Source organism: Hemitrygon akajei, chromosome 3 (genome assembly GCF_048418815.1).
Source record: "Hemitrygon akajei chromosome 3, sHemAka1.3, whole genome shotgun sequence".
In the NCBI taxonomy this organism is placed as follows: Eukaryota; Metazoa; Chordata; class Chondrichthyes; order Myliobatiformes; family Dasyatidae; genus Hemitrygon; species Hemitrygon akajei.
Genome location: NC_133126.1, coordinates 203,141,988 through 203,164,341, shown reverse-complemented (window position 1 = coordinate 203,164,341; position 22,354 = coordinate 203,141,988).

Sequence of the window (22,354 nt, the reverse complement as noted above, 5' to 3'; positions counted from 1 at the left end):
AACTTTTGTACTTCTTGTTTGAATCTGCCCTACTCACAATGGAAACAACCTATCCACATCATAGTTTTAAACATCTCTATCAAGTCCCCCCTCAACCTCCTATGCTCCGAAGAATAAAGACCTAACTTGTTCAACCTTTCTCTGTAACTTAGGTGCTGAAACCCAGGTAATAATTCAATAAATCTCCTCTGTACTCTCCGTAATTTTTGACATCCTTTCTTCACCACCCTATCCACATGAGATTCCACCTTCAGGGAACTCTGCATCATTATTCCTAGATCACTTTGTTCTACTGCGTTCCTCAATGCCCTACCCTTTACCATGTAAGTCCTATTTTGATCATACCTACCGAAATGTAGCACTTCATACTTATCAGCATTAAACTCCATCTGTCATCTTTGAGCCCACTCCTCGAACTGAGCTGAATCTCTCTGCAAAATCTCATTCATTATCCACAAAGCCAACTGTCTTAGTATCATCTGCTTCCTTACTAATCCAATTTACCATCCTATTACCCAGATCATTAATGTATATGACAAACAACATTGGACCCAGTACAGATCCCTGAGGCACACCACTAGTCACCGGCCTCAAACCCGACAAGAAGTTATCCACCACTGCTCTCTGGCATCTCCCATCCAGCCACTGTTGAAGCCATTTCACTACTTCGATGATAATACCAAACGATTGAACCTTCCTAACTAACCTTCCGTGTGGAACCTTGTCAAAGTCCTTATTGCGGTCCATATACACAATATCCACTGCCTTAAACTCGTCAACTTTCCTCGTAACCTTTTCAAAAAATTCAATAACATTTTGTCAAACATGACCTTCCCTGGTCAAATCCATGTTCACTGCTCCTAATCAGACCCTGTCTATATAGATAATTACATACTCAATCTCTAAGAACATTTTTCATTAATTTACCTACCACTGACGTCAAACGTACAGGCCAATAATTGCTAGGTTTACTCTTGGAACCCTTTTAAAACAATGGAACCACATGAGCAATACGCCAATCATCCAGCACCATATCCGCTTCTAATTACATTTGCGATATTTCTGTCAGATCCCCTGCTATTTCTACACTAACTTCCCTCAAGGTCCGAAGGAATATCCTGTCAGGACCCGGAGACTTACGCATATTTATATTCTTTAAAAGCTCTAGTACTTCCTCTTGTTTAATGATCATAGTTTCCATAACTAACCTACTTGTTTCCCTTACATTACACAATTCAATATCCTTCTCTTTAGTGAATACCGATGAAAATAAATTGTTCAAAATCTCTCCCATCTATTTTGTCTCCACACATAGCTGTAAGCTGATTCTCTAAGGGACCAATTTTATCTCTCACTGCCCTTTCGCTATTAATATATCTGTAGAAACCCTTTGGATTTATTTTACGTGCCAAGGTACTGATATTTTAATTGTTCAATGTACATAAATATTATTTTCGTTTTCATGCATCTTATTTTGAGGTGCTTTCCTCATTCGTTTTCTCAGAAAGATGCAAAATATTCCTCTGTCACTTGAGATCTTGTCGCGTCACTGCAAGGTAACATTTGAGAGTCATGTCCCGCAGTGGCCCACCACTGCTTCGGACGAAACAATGGAAAGTGTTACTGATGGCATTGAATCAGAAGTTGCTGAAGGACGAAATTTGGAAAGAATCGGTAGGCTTAACTGCTGAACGACAGGCAAGTGTGCGCCGGGCAATACCATTGCCACACATGAATTCATGGTTAAATAAAAAGAGCAAAATGACGCAAGTACAAATCCTGCTGCGTACAAGATTTAGACCTGAATTCCGGTGTGATAGGGTTTCTTCTCACTTGTGCAATGCAGGATATTACTTATCGCAATGCAGTTTGCCTTTGCAAAACATCGACTTGAATTATAAATCGCATCTAAATTTTGACAACCACATAGAAAGTTGATACCCCCCACCGAACGTGTTGATCCCATATCATATTGCTTTGACCAACTATAAATGGAGAAGTTTCGAATCTCAAAGGATTTAAACATACGTTTCATCACAAATAGTTTGCATGGTACATTAACTGATCCAGTACAAGTGACAATTTCCAAATATGAATGTGTGCCGCATTTCTTTCAGATCTTCGGCTCGTGGCGGGGTTCGATAATTGCTCAGGAAGAGTTGAAGTTTTCTTTCGTGAGACGTGGGGAACGGTGTGCGACGATTCCTGGGACAGTCCCGATGCTGTTGTAGTCTGTAGTCAATTAAACTGTGGAGATCCACTCTTGGCTTCTGGAGGGATGCTGTTCCCCCAAGGAAACGGAACTATTTGGATGGACGAGGTTAAATGCAAAGGGAGGGAGAGCTTCCTGTGGGATTGCCAATCTTCCGAAAAGGGTCAGCATAACTGTGGACACAGTGAAGACGTTGGGGTGATATGTTCTGGTCAGTAATCTAACTACGCCGATCATTTTATCAATTTTACCCATTGTCTCGAAATATTTCTGCACTACAACCCTACAAAAGACACCGATGCCTTCGAATGAGTGTTTTCCACTCACCTTTGCAGAATTGTCTGTCCCATTCCTCGGTTGCTTTTGCATTTCTACAGATATATTCAATTCGATATTCTTCCTCTGCAAGGTTTTTTTTCTCTTCTTTGGTCGTGTTCTCCTTGAAGCCCACCTTTTACATCCAGCTAATAACAATTGAAAATCTGCAGATGCTGAATTTCTGAGCAACAAATACAAAATGAAGAAGCTTGTCGGAGATTCTTATTTGCATAACACTAACTTAAGGGCCCTTTACCATAAGTTGCGAGTCAGAGAGTCACAGAGAAATACAGCTCAGAAGCAGGACCTTAGGCCCATCTAGTCAATGCCGGAATTGTTTTAACTGCCTTCTGTCATTGACCTGACTAGAAACATATCTCTTCACCACCCCCCCCCCCGACATACATTTACAGTAACTATCCAAACTTGGCTTAAATTTAGAAATTGAACTCGAATGTACTACCTGTGTTAGCAGCTGTTTCCACACCCTTATCATATGCTGAGTGAAGTGGTTTCTCCTTATGTTCCTCTTTAAACATATCGCCTTTCACACTTAACCCACGGCCACTGCTACTATTCCACCAAACCTCCGTGAAAAGAGACTGCTTACAATTACCCTAACTATAACACCCATAATATGTATACCTCTGTCAAATCTCCCCTCAGTATTTGATGTTATACGGAACAATGTCATAAAAACAAACAAAAAAAAACCTTCGGTAGAATACAGGCCCTTCGACCTACAATCTGTACCGTACATGGACTGATTTTAGAAATTACCTGGGGTTGCTCATAGCTTTTTCGAAGTTCCATGTATTTTATTCAAGAGTCTCTTAAAGTACTCTATTGTCTCCAATCTATTCAATCTTCCCTTGTTACTAGGTTCCTCCGGACCAGAGAACAACTTTGTAAACTGTTGCTATACTCTTTCAAATTTCCTTGCATCTTTCCTGTAGGTAGTTAACCGAAGCTGAAGACAACACCGCGTATTATGTCTCACTAACATTTTAAACAACTTTAACATAGTAACCAATCCTGTACTCAATACTTTCATTTATAAAGTCCAATGTGACAAAATGTGTTTGTTTTTACGACGCCACTTGTAACGAACTATAGAACTGTATTCCCAGATACCAATATTGCAAAATGTTCCTCAATGCCGCACGGTTAACTGTACAAGACTTGACTTGATTGGTCCTACCACAGTGTTACACTTTGCACGGGTCTGCATTGAAGTCCGTATGCCCTTTTCCGCCCAGTTCAGAACTGATCTAAATCCCTTTGCATGTTATGACAGCTTCCTCGCTGTCCACTACACTCGCGATTTTGCCAATCCAGTTAACCACATTATCACCTAGAACGTTGATAGAGATGATGAACAACAACTGACCCAAAATCGATCCTTGTGGCACTACACTACAGACTGGCTTCCATTCAGAGAGGCAACTGTTTACTATCTCACTCTGTCCCTTCCTACAAAGACAACTAATCCAATTTGCTACCTGATCTTGAATGCCTGCTGACTGAACCTTGTTGACAAAACTCCCATGCAGACATTGTCAAATGCCTTGTTAAGGATGATGTAAACAACATCCACGCCCTTTGCCTTCATGAACTTTCCTGGTAACTTCCTCGAAAAACTGTATAAGGCTGGTTAGACACGACCTACCGCGCACGAAGCCATACTGACTATGCTTATTCTGTTCATGTCTATCCAAATAATTATATTCCAGGCCCTTAAAGTACTTTTAAAATTCTTCCCATGACTGATGTCAGACCTATCGGCCTATAATTTCCTAGTTTATGTTTAGATAATTTCTTAAACAGCGGAACAATATTGGCTATGTTCCACACCGCTGGTACCTCTCGTGTCGTCTGCTGGAACCCTGGCAATTTCTGCACTTGTCTCCGGTAGAGTCCGATAAAACATCTTGACCGGGACTAGGGATTTATACACCCTGATGTTCCTCAGGACAGCAGATACATCGTCCTCTGGGATATGAAGCTATACGTAAACTTGATGGCGCTTTTACTGCATTTCTAAAGACTTCTCCCGTCTCCTTGCGATCACTCGCTTCAAGCTGCTCCCTATTACAAACTGTCTCATTCCCGATTAACAGATTAGGTATCGTACACTCTCTCATTTGGGAGTTCCATGTACTGATTATGGAAACATCCTGAACACATTTCAGAAACTCTACTCCATGCTCCATGAAGTAATTTTACAGTATGCGTGTCCTACACAATGTGTGTAAAGTTAAAAAAAAACACCTACTAAAACAACGTTATGTTTCTTGCATCTGTCTGCGCTCTTTTTTCACAAATGTGTCATTCTACAACCCGCGAACACTTCGATGACCTGTAATAAAGCCTCATTACGTATTCATAAAAAACAGAAGACCATGAGATATAGGAGAAGAAATAGGCCACCTGGTCTATCGAGTCTGCTCCTCCCTTTAATCGTGGATGATCCAATTTTCCCTGAACGACCTCCTTCTTGTCCTGACCTATATGGGACTTATCAAACTTTGCCATAAATATACTGTAAGTAAAGATCCCGCCTCCACTCTGAACACGGTAACAAATTCCACCGACTCACCAATCTCTGGATTAAAAAATTCCTCCTTATCTTCCCATTAAAAGGACGCCCCTCTATTTTGAATGTGTTCCCTCTGGTTAGACTCTCTGGGCATAGGAATCATCCTTTCCACATCCACTTGCTGAAGGCCGTTCACCGTACGATAAGTTTCAATTAGGTCACTACTCATTGTTGTAAATTATAGAGAATATAGGTCCAGAGTCATCAAATTCTCTTCATAAGACAAACGGTTTATTCCAGGAATCATTTTCGTGAACCTCCTTTGAATCCTCCAATTTCCATGTCACTTACTTCACAGTTCCAGCCATAATTCCTCATTAAACGAGTTTTCTATTCTGTCCTGACAAAGCACTGCGTAATATTTTCGTCGATTAGCCGATTAGCCTGATATCGGTGGTGGGGAAAATGCTACAGTCAGTTATCAAAGTTGTGATAACAGCACATTTGGAAAGCGGTGAAATCATCGCACAATGTCAGCATGGATTTGTGAAAGGAAGATCATGTCCAACGAATCTTATAGAATTTTTTGAGGATGTAACTAGTAGAGTGGATAGGGGAGAACCAGTGGATGTGGTATATTTGGATTTTCAAAAGTCTTTTGACAAGGTCCCACACAGGAGATTAGTGTGCAAACCTAAAGCGCACGGTATTAGGGGTATGGTGTTGATGCGGATAGAGAATTGGTTGGCAGACAGGAAGCAAAGAGTGATAACAAATTGTACATTTTCAGCATGACAGGCAGTGACTAGTGGGGTCCGGTAAGGCTCAGTGCTGGGACCCCAGTTGTTTACAATATATATTAATGATTTAGACGAGGGAATTAAATACAGCATCTCCAAGTTTGCCGATGACACGAAGCTGAGCGGCAGTGTTGGCTGTGAGGACGATGCTAAGAGGATGCACGATGACTTGGATAGGTTAGGTGAGTGGGCAAATTCATGGCAGATGCCATTTAATGTGGATAAATGTGAGGTTATCCACTTTGATGGCAAAAACAGGAAAAAAAAGATTATTATCTGTATGGTGGCCGATTAGGAAAAGGAGAGGTGAAACGAGACCAGGGTGCCATTGTACACCAACCATTGAAAGTGGGCATGCAGGTACAGCAGGCGTTGAAAAAGGCGAATGGTATGCTGACATTTATAGCAAGAGATTTCAAGTACATAAGCAGGGACGTTCTATTGCAGTTGTACAAGGCCTTGGTGAGACCACACCTAGAGTATTGTGTGCAGTTTTGGTCCCCTAATCTAAGGAAGACAATTCTTGTCATAGAGGGAGTACAAAGAAGGTTCATCAGATTGATTCCTGGAATGGAATGACTTTCATATGAAGAAGGACTGGATCGACTGGGATTAAACTCGCTGGAATTTAGAAGATTGAGGAGGGATCTATTGAAACGTTTAAAATTCTAAAGGGATTGGACAGGCTAGATGCAGGAAGATTGTTCCCGATGTTGGGGAAGTCCAGAACGAGGGGTCACAGTTTAGGGATAAAGTGGAAGTCTTTTAGGACCGAGACAAGGAGAAACTTCTTCATACAGAGAATTGTGAATCTACGAAATTCTCTGCCACAGGAAACAGTTGAGGTCAGTTCATTGGCTATATTTAATAGGAGGTGAGATATGGCCCTTGTGGCTAAAGGGATCGGGGGTATGGAGGGAAGGCAGGTACAGGGTTCTGAGTTGGATGATTAGGTAAGAACATACCGAATGGCGGTGCAGGCTCGAAGGGCCAAATAGCCTACTCCTGCACATATTTTCTATGTTTCTATATTTCTATTAATATTAACACCCTTCTTTCTTTAATCTCCTGCTAAGCCAACGTTAACACAAATGAGTCCCGGAATGTTGTGCTGTCTCCACTGCAACTATGTCTCTCTAACTGTTAGAACATCATTAGTCATGCTTTGATCAATGTCCTGAGCTTACCTGCCTTGTATTGAAGTATACACAGCTCAGTGCACTCGACACACCACGCTCAAACTTTTGATTCCTTACTTTGACTGAGGTGTTGCCAGCACCTGTCTCCACAGACTCTCCATTAATTCTTCTGTCACGCTGGTTCCCGTATAACGCTAGTGTAAATCCCACAATCAAACCTTCCCGCTGCGATATTCGCCCCTTACAATTCATGTGTAAATCCTTTCTTCTGTAGAGGCTCCACAATCCCTGGAAAGGAACTCAATCACCCAAATATATTTTCCCCTCCCTCCTGGACCAACTCCTCAGCTATGCGTTAAAATGTCCAATCTTCTCAGTCCTGATGAAGGGTTTCGGCCTAAAAATTCGACTGGTTACTTATTTCTATAGATGCTATTTGGCCCGCTATGATCTTCCAGTATTTTGTGCGTGTTAGTTCTTGCCTCACTCACACGTGGAACCTGTAGCAAACCTGAGATCACAATCCTAATGGACCAGAACTTGAACCTAGCACCTAACTCCCTGAACTCGCTTTGCAGAATCCTGTCAGACTTCCCACGTATGTCATTGCTCCCCGCATGGACCACGACCTCTGACTCCTCACCCACCCACTTAATAATGCTCATGTTCAACATTACACTGAGCAAAATTCGAAACAATTCCGTGTTACTTAATGTAGACCGATCTCTTTTTTTGGCCGCATCCATGCTTTAAGGAAGGGAAAGCTACGCTCAGTGCTATTTATCTTTAATGGAAATAAGGCACGGCAGCATGTTTCACGACTCAGCAAGTATTCACCGCCGAATTACATCCATCTGGCCAATTAACCTACGAACGTACATCTTCAGAATGTGGGAGGAAAAACAAGTGTAACCAAACGAAACTCAGGCGGTGAAAGGGAGAACGTACAAACGTACAAACTTTTTTATAAACAGCCGCGGGAATTGAGCGCAGGTCGCTGGCGTTATTACACTGTTGTGCTTACCATTATGCCTCCGTGACACGTCTAAAACAATACCTCTGAATTTTATTTATCGTCTTTATCCCAGGTTATCAGCCGGAAGTTGCTCCTTTTAGTTATCTCAGGGCCTTCATTTACGTTATACCTTGCATTATTGGTTCACTTTCGGTCATGGTTTCGCTCTGCCTGGTCAAAGTACGACGAAGACACTTCTGGGATGGTTGGTAAATGTTTTATCTTAAGTCCCTCTGAAAAGTAGTGAACTAATTTGGCATTCATATTACAGATTCCTTATAATATGATAGGTTCAACGAATTGGCAGTCTACAAACCCGTAAATAGACTACAAATAGTGGTCTTGCAACGTGGTCTTTGTTTTTAGGTGTAGCTTGCAAATGCATTTTTTCCTCTGGTACACTGAGCTAAAAAAAAATCCAAGCTGGTACAGCAAAGCAGCTTGGAAGGTACTGTTTGATTTAAGGTGCTCACGCCGAGATGTTGCTATAAATCCATCTGTTCGCGAAAGTGGACGGAATACAGAGTTCAGGGAAGTTTCACTAAGATTATTCGAGAAAAGAATACGTTTTGCTGTGTAGCTGATATTACATGTTGAAAATATAACATAGAACATTACATCACAGTATAAGCCCTTCGGTCCACAATGTTGTGCCAAACATTTAAGCTACATTAACATCATCGAACATTGCCGTCCAACACATCCCTACATTATTATTTGTCATCAGTCTCTCTATTTGCAATTTCTTAAATGCCACTATCTATCTGCCACTGAAACCATCTCAAGCAAGTCGTTTCATACACTCATCACATACCGCGGATATTACCCCTACACCTTCCTCCGATCACTTTAAAATTATGTCCCCTCATGTTTTCCATTTTCACCCTGGGATAAAGTCCCTGGCTCTCCACTCTAACTGTGTTTATTATCATTTTGCAAATAATGCACATGGATTCTGTGAAGATAAGGAATGTCTAGCTGCTTTATTTTTAATTTCCATACACAAAATAGGTCCAAAATGCATTGTCAAAACAACGTGATAAATTCCATAAAATGGAAGTATATTAAGTGAGTCAAAGGTTATTTGTCAACTGGATTTGTCAAGTGGGAAAACGTGTAGTTGTGCACTTCGGTAATGGTAACACCTTCTCTTCCGTCTTCTTGCTTTCTAACTTGATGGCATTAATATCGATTTCTTCATCCAAGAAGCATTTTGCAGTCTCCCTCACTTCCTCTTGCTTTCGCTTTACTGCCCCCTGTCTCCACCTCTTTCCCTTTTTTTGTGGCCCACTCTCCTGTCAGGTTCTGTCCTCTGCACCCATTGAGCTTTCACATTCACTTGGCTCCAACTATCACCTTCTCTTTTGTTGTATTCTGGCATCTTCCACCTTCCTTCCCAAGAAAGAAGAGAGCCTCGCCCGAAACGTCTGCTGTTTATTCTTTTAAAGCTGAACCGTTCAGTGCCTCAGTGTTTTGTGTGTTTGAATTAGATTCCCAGTATCTGAAGGCTTCCTCATTTGAGAGTGCCATCTCACTTTTTTTAAATGTGGAGAATTGGGATATGATGTGCAGATAGAACCACTGGTCTAACTGGAGATCGCAAGTTCTCCTTTTGTAAATCGCGAATGATGCTGCAAATTCAGAGAAACACAGTCAATGTTTGATGAACACAGCAGGCAAAGCAGCATCTATTGAGAAAAATAAACAGGCTGCGTTTCGGCGGCGGTAATTCATCAGCAATGGAAAATAAAATAAAATGAATGTAAGGGCTATGGGAAGGTGACTGATGAGAACAGGTGAGGAGGAACGTAAGTGGGCGGGAGAGGGGAATGAATTGCTCGACTGCGATGTATCTTTTTTTTTCCTGAGTTCCGAAGGTTGTTCGCCTTTATGTCAAATATCAAGAACATATTGAACACTCGGCAGGATAGCAACAACAGAAATTTGGAGATGTACTTCCTGTTTGAAACATTAGTGCAACCGGAGCATAAAGACAGGAGTTCATTTTTTCACTCCACTGGATATATTGAGTAAATATTTTATACAGAAAAACAGAGCGGTTGTATAGTTCCACTATAAACAGTCAAATAATCAGCAAATATTTCAAGAGGTACATTTAATGTCCTATTTAATATACATTTAGGTACATTTCCTCTCAAACATTCACGAAAATAGTGGAGTGTTCCAAGGAATTAATTAGAGTTAAATCTTACATCCCCAAAGCCCATTCCCCCACCTCCAACTCCCCCAAGCACAAGCAGCAGCAGGGTACCAGCAACAGACGTTGCTGGAGATAACGAAAAAGAGGACATTACAGGTGACATTTCTAACGGCTTTTGTTCAGCTGGTAATTTATCTGTTTTCATATTTCAGGCAGTAGGAATTCACAGCCTTCTATAACTGGGGTTCCTGGGCCGTTTTCTGAGGAGGTCGTCTTTCAGGAAACTGGACAAGGGCTCGGTAATTGTATTTAAACTGGATGCATGAGATATCATTTAAAATAAGTAAACTATTTATACTAAGTCATGGTTTTTCTTTCATCAGATTCGCCATCTCAGAGCAGAGCAGAAAATGTGAAGTATGACGTGGACGGTGATATGCATGCTCACAAATATGAATATGTGGAGTGTAAGCTCGGCAAAATTTTACCCGTTAATATTTTTACTTGAATATTGCAAAATGAATCATTGTCTTGTACTCATTATGTCGTGGCCAATACACTTGGAGCTATGATGTTGTGTTCAATGTTCAGACTTGGATGGTTCAGGGGCAGGAATGGTTACTTCGAGTGCCAGGCATTAGGTGTTTCACAGAGTACAGGGAGGGAGGCAAAATAGGTGGGGACGCGACACTGTTGATCAGAGATAGTGTCACGGCTGGAGAAAACGAGTATGTTCTGGAGGCATTGTCGACAGAGTCTCTGTGTGTGGAAGTTAGGAGCAGGACACTGGGTGTTTTATTTTTATATAGAGCACCCAGTAGTAACAGAGACATCGAGGAGCAGATGGGAAGCCAGATTCTGGATTGCTCTAATAATAACAGGGTCGTTGTGGTGGGAGATTTTAATTCTTCAGTATGCATTGGCAACTCCCTAGAGCGAGGGATCTAGATGGGGTCGAGTTTGTCAGGTGTGCGTTCAACAAGGTTTCTTCACACAATATATAGATAAGCCGACAAGACGAGAGGCTGTACTTGATTTGGTATTGGGAACTGAACCTGGTCAGGTGTCAGGTCACTCAGTGAGAGAATTTTGGAGATAATGATCATAATTCTATCTCCTTTACCATATTGAAGAGAGATATGAACAGAAATGTTAGGAAAGCGTTTAAATGGAGTAAAGGGAAATATGTGGCTATCAGGCAGGAACATGGTGGCATAAATTGGAAACAGATGTTCTTAGAGAAATGTACGGAAGTAAAGTATCAAATGTTCAAGGGGTATTTGCACGGGTTTCTGCATAGGTAGAGTGGCATTCAAAAGTTTGGGCACCCCGGTCAAAATTTCTGTTACGGTGAATTATTTAGTCAGTAGAAGATGAACTGATCTCCAAAAGTCATAAAGTTAAAGATGAAACATTTTTTCAATATTTTAAGCAAGATTAGTGTATTAATTTTGTTTTGTACAATTTTAGAGAGAAAGAAAGGAAAGGAGCAACAAGCAATAGTTTGGACAGCAAAAGAGATTTGAGCCCTCAGATAACTTTTGCGAAGGTTTCAGACATTTATCAGCTGTTTAAGGCTATGGCCTATTCGCAGTCGTCGTTACTAACGGCCAGCTGATGCAAATTTCAAAGCTTTATAAATACCCTACTCCTCAGACCTTGTCCCAACAATCAGCAGTCATGGGCTCCTCTAAGCAACTGCCTGACACTCTGAAAACTAAAATAAATGATGCCCACAAAGCAGGAGAAGGCTCTAAGAAGCATTTTCAGGTAGCCTTTTCCTCCATTCGTAATGTAATTAAGAAATGGAAATTAACAGGAACGGTGGAGGTCAAGCTGAGGTCTGGAAGACCAGGAAAACTTTCCGAGAGATCTGCTCGCAGGATTGCTGTAAAGGCAAATCAGAATCCCCGTTTGACTGCAAAAGGCCTTCAGGAAGATTTGGCAGACTCTGGAGTGGCGGTGCACTGCTCTACAGTGCAGCGACACCAGCACAAATATGACCTTCATGGAAGAGTCATTAGAAAAAAAAAACTCGCCACAAAATTCGGCATGAGACATTTGCAAAGGAGCATCTAAGCAAACATGACGCATTTCGGAAACTAGTACTGTGGACTGATGAAGTTAAAATAGAACTTTTTGGCCGCAGAGGGCAAAGGTATGTTTGGAGAAGAAAGGGTGCAGAATTTCATGAAAATAACACCTCTCCAACTGTTAAGCATGGCGGTGGATCGAACACGCTTTGGGCTTGCGTTGTAGCCAGTGGCACGGGTTATTCACTGATAGATAGAAGAATGAATTCAATTAAATACCAGCAAATTCTAGAAGCAAACAACACATCGTCTTTAACACATCTGAAGATGAAAGAAGGATGGCTTCTGCAACAGGATAATGATCCTAAACACTCCTCAAATCCATAATGGACTACCTCAAGAGGCACACGCTGAAGGTTTTGACATGACCCTCACAGTCCCCCGACCTAAACATCATCGAAAATCTGTGGATAGACTTCAAAAGAGCAGTGCATGCAAGACGGCCCAATAATCTCACAGAACTAGAAGCATCTTGCAAGGAACAATTGGCGAAAATCCCCCAAACAGGAATCGAATGCAGTTGGCTGACTACAGAAAGCATTTACAAGTTGTGATACTTACCAAATGTGGTGCTAGTAACTACTGACCATGCTGGATGCCCAAACGTTTGTTTCCGGCCCTCTTCCATTTTTGTTATTTTGAAACTGCAAAAGATGGAAATTTTAAAAAACAATAATAATTTTGCTTAAATTATTAAATCAATGTGTCATCTTTAACTTTATGCCGCTTGCAAATCAGGTCATCTTTCACTCGCTTAGCTATTCACAGTAACAGAAATTTTGACCAGATGTGCCCAAACTTTCGCATGCCACTATACTTACCAATGAGACAAGGAAGCGACGGCAGTGTACAGGAACCGTCGTGTAGAAAGGCTATTGTAAATCTAGTCAAGAAGAAGAGTTTACGAAAGGTTAAAAAAAAAGGTACTGATAGAGATCTAGAAGATTATAAGGCTAGCAGGAAGGAATTTAAGAATGCAATTAAGAAAGACCATGAAAATTCCTCGGCAAACAGGATTAAGGAAACCCCAAGCTACTGCGGGAACGAGGGAGGAGATTGCCAAGCCTCTGGCGATGATCCATGCAAAATCATTGGTGACCGGAGAGGTACCGGAGGATTGGATGATTGCGGATGTGGTACCCTCATTCAATAAAGGGCGTAGAGATAGCCCATGAACTTAGAGATCCGTGAGTCTTACTTCAGTAGTTGGTAAGTTGATGGAAAGGATCCCGAGAGGAAGAATTATTAACACTTGGAGAGGCATAATACGATTAGGAATCGTCAAGCATAATATAACAGGGAATACTAAAAAGGCAGGTTGTGCCTTACGAGCTGATTGAACTTTTTGATGATGTGACGAAACACATTGATGAACGTAGAGCATTAGACGTAGATATCAACAAGGCATTTGTTAAGGTACTCTATGCAAGACTTATTGAGAAAGTCAGGAGGCATGGGATTCAAGGGGACATTGCTTTGTGGATCTAGATCTGGCTTGCCCACGGAAGGCAAAGAGTGGTTGTGGAGGTGTCATATTCTGCATAGAGGTCGGTGGCCAGTCGTGTGCCTCAGGGATCTGTTCTGGGACCACTTATCTTCGTAATTTTTATAAATGACCTGGATCAGGCACTGGAGGGATGGGTTAGTAAATGTACTGAATACACAAGTGATGGGGGTGTTGTGGATAGTGTGGAGAGCTAACAGAGGTTGCAGCAGAACATTGATAAGATGCAAAACTGCGCTGAGAAATTGTAGATGGACTTCAACCCAGATGTGTGTGAGCCGCTTCATTTAGGTAGGTCAACTATGATGGCAGAATACAGCATTAAATGTATGACTCTGGGCAGTGTGGAACATCAGAGGGATGTTCGGGATAGTGTCTATAAGACACTCACAGCTGCTACGTATGTTGACGCTGTGCATAAGAAGGTATATGACCTTCATTAATCCGTGGGGTTGAGCTTAAGAGCCGAGATGTAGTTTTGCAGCTATATAGGACCTCTAGCCTGATCGCACTTGGAGTACTATGCTCCGTTCTGGTCGCCTCACTACAGGAAGGATGTGGAAACCTTAGAAACGGTGCAGAGGGGATTTAGAAGAAGTTTTGGGGAGCATGCCTTATGATAGTACCTAGAAACATGAGAAAATAGAAACCTTCACACCATAAATCTGTGCCGAACATGTCGTTACATTAGAAATTACTTGGGGTTACCCATAGCCCTCTACTTCGCTAAGTTTCATCCAGTAGTCCCCTCAAAGACTCTATCATATCAACCTACACCACGGTCGCTGTCAATGCAATCCACGCATTCACCACACTCTCAGTAATAAACATACCCTTGACAACTCCTATGTATCTACTTCCAGGCACTCTCATGCTGGCCATTTCAGCCCCGGAAAAAAAACCTCTGACTATCCACACGATGAAGACCTTTCTTCATCATGTTCAACTCTGTTAGGTCACCTCTCATCCTCGGTCGCTCCAAGGAGCAAAGGCCGATTTCATTCAACTTACTGTCATGAGGCATGCTCCCCAATCCACGCAAAATCCTTGTAAATCTCCTCAGCACCCCTTCTGAGGTTTCCACATCCTTCCTGTAGTGAGTCAACCAGAACTAGGCAAGTACTACATGCTGGGAATGATTAGGGTCCAGGAATACTGCAGTGTTACCAGCTGAGCAGAATTAGGCCATTCAGCCCATGGAGCATGCTTCCAAGAGCAGTAAACCAAATACTGACGAACCCAAATGGCAAATAATATCTACAGAAACAAATAAGAAGCATACCTATACAAATAAAATCCAAGGTAATATTTCAGGTCAATGCACTTCCATGCAGCATATCTCAGTCGAAATACAGACTCTTGCTACTACGCACTAATCTCATTAGAATAGATACAATGTACAGCACGTGCAATGCGTCCCGTTTTCCTTCAACATTGCGCACATTTGCTTTTACCGTCATTGAGATATTTTTGTCACTGGTATTTGAATGTTGACTTTGAAGTAACAATTAATCGCACCAACTCCCCACTCCGGAAAAATATATTTGTATTCCTATAACACGAGTTATTGATAGATTTAAATGCAGGCCGAAGGAAATTCTACCTGTCATCATTTGGCTGCCGCATAAGTCTCATAGCGTAACCTCGTCAGGTAGGCATCTAAGGGAATGAACGTTTCAGGTCGAGGCTTTTCTGCAGGTTTGGAGAGGAAGGGGAAAAATAGCTGAGGTGTAGGAAGATAGATAGAAAGTGATACGAGGTATGTGACGCACCTATTTATAGAATCATAGAACGACAGAACATTACAGCACAGAAACAGGTTTTTTGGCCCTTCTTGGCTGTGTCGAACCATTTTTCTTCCACGTCCCACTGACCTGCACCTGGGCCGTATCCCTGCAAACCCCTCGCGTCCATATACCTGTCCAAGTATTTCTTAAATGTCAAAATAGAGCCCGCATTCACCACTTCATCTGGCAGCTCATTCCACACGACCACCACTCTCTGCGTGAAGAAGCCCCTCCCACTAATGTTTCTTTTATACTTTCCCCCCTTTACCCGTAATCCATTACCTCTGCTTCTTTTTTGTTCTCTCCTGGCCTCAGTGGAAAAAGCCTGCTTGCGTTCACTCTATCTATACCCATCATAATTTTATACACCTGTATCAAATCACACCTCATTCTCCTACGCTCCAGGGAATAAAGTCCAACCCAATACAACCTTTCTCTGTAACTAAGTTTCTCAAGTCCCGGCAACATCCTTGTAAACTTTCTCTGCACTCTTTCAACCGTATTAATATCATTCCTGCAATTAGGTGACCAAAACTGCACACAATACTCCAAATTTGGTCTCACCAATCTCTTGCACAACCTCGCCATTACATTCCAACTCTTATACTCAATACTTTGACTTATAAAGGCCAATGTACCAAAATCTTTATTTAAAAACCTATTTACTTGTGACGCCACTTTTAGGGAATTATGTACCTGTACTCCCAGATCCCTCTATTCTACTGCACTACTTATTGTCCCTACCATTTACCTTGTATGTTCTACCTTGGTTTGACCCTCCAAAGTGCATTACCTCACACTTGTCCGTATTAAACTCCATCTGCCATTTTTCAGTCCATTCCTCCAACTGGTTCAAATCCCTCTGCAATCTTTGAAAACCTTCCCCCTGTCCTCTACACTTCCAATCTTTGTATTATCAACACATTTGTGATCCAATTTGCCACATTATCATCAAGATCATTGATATATATGACAAATAATAATGGACGCAGCACTGATCCATGTGGCACACCTCTAGTCACAGGCCTCCACCCAGAGTAGCAATCCTCCACTACCACTCTCTGGCTTCTTCCATTCAGCCAATGTCTAATCCAATTTACTACCTCTCCATGTATACATAGCGACTGAATCTTCCTAACTACCTCCCATGCGGACCTTGTCAAAGGTCTTACTGAAGTCCATGTATACAACATCCACTGCCTTCCCTTCATCCACTTACCTGGTAACTTCCTCGAAAAACTCTAATAGATTGGTTAAACATGACCTACCTCGCACTAAGCCATGCTGACCTTTTCTAATAAGTCCCTGTCTATCCAAATACTTGTAGGTCCTTTCTCTTAGTATTCCTTCCAATAATTTACCTGCTACCGATGTCAAACTTAACGGCCTATAATTTTCCGGCTTACTGTTTGAGCCCTTTTTAAACAACGGAAGTACATGAGCTATCCTCCAATCCTCCGGCACCTGACCCGTGGATATCGACATAGTAAATATTTCTGCCAGGGCCCCTGCAATTTCAACACTAGTCTCCTTCAAGTTCCGAGGGAATACACTGTAAGGTCCTGGGGATTTACCTACTCTGACTTGCCTCAAGTCCTTAAGCATCTCTTCCTCTTTGATCTGTATAATTTCCATGACCTCCATACTTGTTTGCCAAGTTTCCATAGACTCCATTCCTGTTTCCTTAGTACATACCGATGCAAAAACCCATTTCACATCTCTCCCATTTCTTTTGTTTCCATACATAGCCGACCATATCCCTAAGCTAATCACAAGACAGATTTAACCAACCAACTAATCTACTACCCTATGCGTATTTGGACAGCATGAGGAAACGGGAGCCCCGAAGTAAACAAATGCAGACACCGGAGAGAACGTACAAAATCCTTTGAAACAGTAGCGGATATGGAACCAGTTTCGCTAGCTCTGTGATATCGTCGTGCTGAAGGATATGCTACTTTGCTGAATATTTTAGGGATTAACAACTTAAAAGGTTAACTTTGTTCCTGTCTAGACAATTGCTGTCAAGCCTGCCGATGATTACCAGTCATGCCGAAAGTTCTTGGCCCGTATTTTTATTTCCTTAGATGCCGCCAGCACTGCTGGATTCCTCTAGTATTTTCTGTGTGATGCTTTGATTTCCAGCACCTGCTTTTTGTTCCTTGTTTCCGATTCCTATATACGCATAGTTTAGATCGCTTCAGGTACTGAACTATTTTATCCAGACTACGCCGAATTCATGTTCAATATTTAGTTGAATGGCAGTTAACCACCTTGTTTATTATTCTGTGGCAGCATTTTCTGCAACGTACTCATGAATTGTCTGTCACTTTTCAGAAATCAATTTGGCGCTTGACGAATATTTCAGTGAAGAATGTGACGATACTGCATAATTCTGCTTCAAGATCTGATAATTATAATCACTTAGGTTAATCGTTTTATGATCTATTGGAAACCTGGTGCCTCCTACCTCCATGTTTTGAAATTCATTTACTGGTAATATTGTAATTTGTGTTTTGCAGTGAGATTGTTGATTGAGTGAGAAGCAAAACATAACTCCTGAATGACTCCTGTCTTTTAAGAGATTCCTACATATGTACATGGAGCTATGCGATAGTGAAATTCCAGGCAGTTCTAGAGTAGGTTAAATGGTCAGCGCAACATTGTGTGCCGAAAGGCCTGTAATCTGCTGGACATTTCTGAGTTCTATGTTATATCTTCTATGAATAGTTTACAAAATGTAGAACAGCTTTCGAATGGGTTTAATATTTTTGTTTTTTTTTTGGCTTTTGACGCATAGAGTTATTCTTGGCAGGGGTCATTCATCAAACGATGACACATTTCTTCTTATTCCTCCTTCAATGTATCGATGCTTCGATTAAATACATGGGGCGCCATATCGTTTGTAATTTTCATCTATTGACTTTTTATTGAACTGTTTTAATTAACTGTTATAACGTACTGAATTAATGTCATAAATATGTGAAGACATAAGTTCGAACTACCTGAAGGAAAGATTAATGAAAACAACTGTTAAATGTATTTGAGAAACAATTGATGATAAATTCGTCATTCCTTCGTTATTGATTTGCATACGTCGGTCCAAAATGTACACAACAAGATATCTCCAATCTTTATGAGTTATATGCAAGTAATAAGTTTCTGAGAACAGTGCTCAATTGTTGTTTTATTAACCAGATGAAGTGGTACTAGTTTGCTCTTGAGATCAATAGAGGTCGAAACATATGAAACTGTTTTGCATAAATCCAAAATAAAAAAAAGCCGCTGGACTTCCTGTTGGTCCTGCTTTCTTTCAAAGGTCCCTGCATGTTTCAAATGTATCATCAGCTATATCTCGAGGGATAGGTTGTTCTTTCACATAATTAAGAGAACTGAAATATAATTCAGTATAAGTGAAATGATAGTCGTTGAATCCCTGATTCTTTTTAACATAAAATCAGTTCTAATAAAGGAGCAATATAAAAATGTTAGCCCGTCATTAATTTCAGTCAATTATATCTTACAGTTTTTGTAAAATCTGTGAAAAGAGCCCAAGAAAATTTCCGTCTTGAAGAAGTTAAGGAAAATATATAGGACACTTCTCTATCTTCTCCTGGACGAATGGCAGAAGTATCTGCCATGCAGTAGAACACACTAGGTGGAACAGGAATCAATCTCTTTGTTTTAAAATACTTATAGTGAAATGTACAACTGATTTATAAGTTAATGTTCTGAAGTGGCAGATTTATATTTGGACCCTGTAGGAGGGATAGTGCCGTTAACCATTTGGCGAGGTTCTTTGCTGGATTGCAGCGATTGCCAAGTAGGAAACATTTAATTGATTCAATTTCGATTGTTTCTTCTAAGCTGTTTGGGAAAGTGTGCCTGACCGTGTCGTATCTGAAATATTCCTGCACAAATAGCCTTCGTGGCCGCACAACTGGAATTGGATACAACTAGAAATAAAAGTTGACAAAGGGCTGCATATCGTTCTTTGTCGCACTGTATTTCAGTGTATTCTTCAACTTAAAATAAACACAGAAGTGTGTGATTTTTTAAAATTATTATTGTAAATATTCAGAATATAACAAAAAAACAATACAGAATTTATGTAACATGAATATTTCCTGTGCAGAGGAATGATTAGTCCGGGCAGATGCAAAAAATAGAGTAGATTAATACATAAACGGAAATTGACGTACTACTGTCTCTTTGCTTCCCTGGGCCACATTACTTCTGAAAACAGAATCGCCTCTGTATCAGGCATCTCTTGTAAATCTTGAACCTAATAATGTGACAAATAAGCGTATTTTCGTATTTTTCTGCTGTTCTGCTGCAGCCCAACTACTTGAAGCATCGACGTGTTGTGTGTTCAGTCATGCTATTTTGGTCACCGCTGCCGGAATGCATGGTTAGCTCAGTTATTGTGCCCTTCTGATCAGCTTGAATCAATCTGGCCATTCTCCTCTGAGCTCTCTCACTTACATGGCACCTACCCACTCACTGGGATTGTTTCTCGTTTATTTTTCCCACCATTCCTTTTAAACTCTAGACACTGAGCTGAGAGAAAATCCCTGGATATCAGCACTTTCTGAGACGGTCAAGCCACCATGTCTGGCACCACCAGCTATTCCATAGTGAAAGGTAACTTTGATTATATTTCTTCCCTATTCGATATTTGATCTGAGAAACACATGAGCCACTGCAGCAGTCTTTTATAAATTGCGCAGCTGCCACGGCTGGCTGATTATATATTTGCATTAACGAGAAGGTGTACATGCGCTCCTAATAAAATGGCGCATCTGTGACTATAGAACCGGCACAAGCGGAAATGACTCAAAGGGATAGAACATTGGAATGTGTTGTGGGGAATGTACGATCTGCTGAGAAGGGGGCAGTGGAACCAGAATTCGAGAGGGATCAAAGCCCCTGATCGCAAATTTCCTAGAGCAGTTGGAAAAAGTTTGATCTAGATTGGCAGGAGGAGTGAATCCGTTAGACGACGGAACAGTTTGGTGCAAAGCTATGTACTATGGGTAGAGAGACTCTGGGAAACAATAGAAAGGACATAAATGAAATGGAATAAAATGGTTTGGAATACGTTTACCTTATTGCCAGAGCAAAGTTCATTAAATCAAATGATGGATCAATGGTTGTAACTACGATTTTACGGCCATTACAGAGACTTGATTCTCACAAGGACGGCAGTTATTCCTGGATGTTTCAGGGCTTAGATGCTTTTGAGAGTACATGGGCGGAGTTCAAATATGCCGGTGTGTGGTATTACAAATCATACAGTGTAACACAACTGTAGATTAGAGGAATATGTTTAGTTCATCTGCTGTAGTATTCGGTAGTGTCATTGTGAGTGAAAGGCAATAATGAGAAGGGAATGTTTATTAGCAGAGTTCTATAGCACCCCTTTCGCCGTAGCAACAGGTACACTAAGAAGCAGAACAGTGGACAGAATGTGGAAACGTGCAGACTAATGGGATTGCCATGGGATCTTTCCTATTGATTGGTACCTCCTTGTTGTGAGAGGTTTCAAAGGGGCAGAGATTGTTAAGTATGTCCAGGAAGGATTCTTGACAAAATGTGCTGACAAACGGACGACATGAGTAGCCATATTGAACCAAGTGCTCGGCAATGAACCTGGACGCATGACATATATATCTGTAGACAAGCATTTTGCAGACAGTGATCTTATTTCCTCAATCTAGGGGCGAATAACAACAGATAGTATGCAAAGTATTTAAATGGGGGAAGGCGAATTATGACGTTATTAGGCAGGAACTTCCGTATTGTGGAACAGTAGTTCTGAAGGGAATATACAATGAAAATGTGGAGGTGGCTTAGGGAAACTTGCAGGACGTTAAAGATTGTGTTGTCCTATTGAAATAGGAAAAGGTCGATAGGGCTAAGTGAAATCCGCGGCTGTCGAGGGTTTCAGGTTCCTAGCCGTCAACATCACAAGTAGCCTGTCTAGTCTAAAAACTTTGACACAAAACCTAGGAGTGGGATCACCAGGGCCCTAAGGAGGCTGAAAATAATTGGCCTGTAGACGCTGTCCATCACATTTGTTGTCGATATAATACGGAATCCGGATGTTCACTGCTTGCTATAGAACAACTTTTCTCCTTACTGCAAGAACATGCAGAGAACTGAGCACAGCAGCTCGTCATCCCTCTGGCCACTGCCAACAACTCTCGAGACCTCGGTAAAGTAGCCAGAGTAACTAAAGGCCACATTTCCCCGGGCATTTGCTCTTCTATATTTTCCCCATTGGAAGGATGTGTCAAAGCCTGAAAACGCGTAACCTAGATTCCAGCGTCACTTCTGTTCTGCACTACTGAACGATTTCCTAGTATAATAAGGTGGATACTTGACCCTATGTCTGTACAACTGAGTGTGCCTCTGCACTACATATCTGGAAATGTATTATTATTTAATTTAGCACAAGCTCAGTGTACTGTCGTAATGAATTGTTCCCACTGAAGGGACGATTTTTTGAACGCAAAGATATATAGCAGGAAATATAAGTCAAAATCCTAAGATATACGATATGGTTGTTAAGGAGTAAAAGACCGGCTAGGTAGAGAATCGTCCGTTCGTTCGATAATGTTCTTTTATACGCTCGGTTCAAAGTCGGAAACACTGTGCCGCCGAAGCACCTTAGTCATCTCTGAGGCGGAAGTACGCAGGTGTTTCCAGCGAATGGATAGTCACAAAGCTGCGGAACAGGACATCAGCCCAGGGTGAGTACACAGGATATGCGCGACAGAACTG